Genomic DNA, 3,282 nt, shown 5'->3' with positions numbered 1-3,282 from the left:
GGGGCATCGATCACACACGCGATATAAAAACCTGTGAGTCAAAGCGCAGGGCACAGGATTCTGGCACACAGCTGCAGAGAGGAGGCGGGAAAACAGCGGCAGCAGAAGGAGGAGGGGTGGATCGCGGTTTGGCGATGTGACGGGTCAGCGGCACCAAGTGTAACCGGTGTGATTCTGCGTTGTGTCTGATAAAAAAGGTAAAAGAAAGAAAGACCTCCAAGTAAATAATTTGCCCACTCCAGCTCCTCTCCCACAGGGGAATTGTAGAAAAAGGGCTGGCATTTATTTTTACATTAAACATAAAATATGCATTTACACGTAACATATTTGACATAAGATAAAACAAAAACAACATGAAATCTGACATACCTGATAAAAAAGGTAAAAGAAAGAAAGACCTCCAAGTAAATAATTTGCCCACTCCAGCTCCTACGACCAAATACAGACAGTGGGGAAGAGGATTAGCTCAACCCACCACAGCTCCCAAGCTAGCAAGGAATACATATTCATGCTATCATTTATGGCGCCTAAAACACATTTATGACACACACATACTACACACTTATAACATCTTACAAAAACAGGCTCAATAATGACAATAACTGAATTAAAATCGCAATCATAAACATCAGGGTGGTTAAATATGAATTATGTGTGCTTTAAGGTGCTGGAAAGAAATGACACCCACCTCTCCCACAGGGGAATTGTAGAAAAAGGGGAGAGGCAAAAGGGGTACACTGTATTTATAGTATTGCACCAAAGAAGAAGAAAAGAATGAGGAGGGGCTCTAACTGATAATGAACACAACTACAGACTTGGAGGTCCTAAAAGTCAGGTATAAAAGGAGAAGTTTGGCGGTTTAGAACACATTTTGTGTAATTATAACAATGTTATTTATGACTCTGTTACACCTGCAATGTAACAAAAAGGGGCATATACAGAAAATGTGTAAATCAAAGCAGTATGATAAAAAGAAAAACAAAATGTGGAAAAGAGACAGAAAGCTGCATGAAGTAAACGAGTCAGAGCCAACTGATTCTGAGGAGGATTTGGCATGCCTGGAACTGTACACAATGCAAGAGAAAGATAACGATGCAATATGGCTCACACCTAAAATACAAGGGATTGAGTTACAGATGGAACTGGACACCGGGTCTGCTCTCTCACTGATTTCATATGAAGATTATAGAAGCAAATTCCCCAATCTGAAACTGAAGCACACCTCGGTGAAACTGAAAACGTACACAGGTGAAAGAATAACTCCTCTGGGAAAACTAAAAGTGAAAGTGGAATATGAGAAAAAGAAATGCAACCTGGAACTTTATGTTCTGAAAAATGGAGGTGTGCCATTATTTGGGCGTGACTGGTTGAAACACATCCGCCTCAACTGGAAAGAAATAAAGTCAATGAGACTGGAACGAGGCCTGAGTGCAAATTCTGTAGATGAAAGACTGAAACAGATCCTTAATAACCATGCCCAGGTGTTCAAAGATGGAATCGGCACCCTGAAAAATATTAAAGCACAGATCATACTAGAGGACAATGCAAAACCAAGATTCCACAAGGCACGCCCTGTACCTTATGCTCTACGCCCTAAAGTTGAAGCAGAGCTTCAACGCTTGGAAGAGCAAGGAATACTCACCAAGGTGGAATGGTCAGATTGGGCTACACCAATAGTATCAGTAAGCAAGAAAGCAAGTGACAGTGTGCGGATCTGTGGTGATTTTAAGGTTTCAGTGAACCCAGTTCTCCGCATAGATCAATACCCACTTCCACGGATAGAAGACACTTTTCAAAAATTGACCTTGCCCAGGCTTATCTCCAGATGGAAGTAGAAGAGACATCCAGGAAATATCTGGTAATAAACACTCACAAAGGCCTATATCAGTACAACAGACTGGTATTTGGTATCGCCAGTGCCCCAGCAGTATGGCAACGTGCCATGGATCAGGTCCTACAAGGCATTCCAGGAACACAGTGTTTTCTGGATGACATAATCGTCACTGGTGTTGATGAGGAGACTCATCTGGCTAACCTAACAGCAGTCCTGGCCAGGCTAGAAAAATATGGACTGAGAGCAAACAAAAACAAATGTGAGTTCTTTAAGGATGCCATTGAGTATTGTGAACACAAGATCGACAGACATGGGCTCCACAAAACCAAGGACAAAGTTGAAGCAGTCCTGAAGGCACCAGAACCTAAAAATGTGAGTCAGCTACGCTCTTTCTTGGGCTTAGTTAATTATTACCACAAGTTTCTACCAAACCTTTCAACAGTCCTGCACCTGCTGAACTCTCTGCTGCAACAAAATGTCAAATGGAAATGGACAAAAAACTGTGAAGAGGCATTTAATGGCGCTAAGCAGCTCATTACATCAGAGGAGGTTCTGACACACTTTGACTCCAATCTACCACTTCGCCTCGCCTGTGATGCCTCACCATATGGCATTGGTGCTGTGCTATCTCACAAAATGCCTGATGGATCGGAACGCCCAGTTGCCTTTGCTTCAAGGTCCCTAAATGCAGCCGAGCGCAACTATGCGCAGATAGACAGAGAAGCACTCAGTCTAGTGTGGGGCGTGAAGAAGTTTAATCAGTATTTATATGGACGACACTTCACCCTGATCACAGACCACCGACCGCTGGTGTCCATCTTTAACCCTCAGAAAGGTATTCCAACCATGGCTGCGGCACGCTTGCAGCGATGGGCTTTGTTCCTGGGTGCACACACCTACACCATTGAGTTCAAAGGGACAAAGTTACATGGAAATGCAGATGGACTTTCACGTCTTCCACACATGCAACCCACTGAAGAACTGACTGATCCAGCTACTGTGTTTCACGTTACACAAATGGAACCCCTACCTGTCACAAGTGCTCAGGTGAAAAGAGAAACGAGCCGAGACACAATCTTGTCCAAAGTATACGATTTTACTGTGAATGGTTGGCCGTCCTGCACTGACACTCAGTTCTCTGCGTACTCCACCCGCAAAGACCAACTATCCGTTTGCCAAGGATGTGTTATGTGGGGAACTCGTGTCATCCTGCCACCCAAACTACGTACAACGGTACTGGACTCACTGCACAATGGACATTTAGGTGTGGTTAAGATGAAATCTCTTGCTAGAAGCTATGTTTGGTGGCCAGGCCTTGACTGTGAAATAGAGAACATGGCTAAATCCTGCACTGGTTGTCAGCAGACGCTGCGTCAGCCTCAAACAGCACCTGTACACGCGTGGGAGTGGCCATCCGCTCCATGGCAACGCATTCATATAGACTATGC

Source organism: Diplotaxodon limnothrissa, linkage group LG17 (genome assembly GCF_057381915.1).
Source record: "Diplotaxodon limnothrissa isolate DT_005_m linkage group LG17, D_limnothrissa_male_GT1.1, whole genome shotgun sequence".
Lineage (NCBI taxonomy): Eukaryota > Metazoa > Chordata > Actinopteri > Cichliformes > Cichlidae > Diplotaxodon > Diplotaxodon limnothrissa.
Note: the sequence above shows the minus strand (reverse complement) of the source record.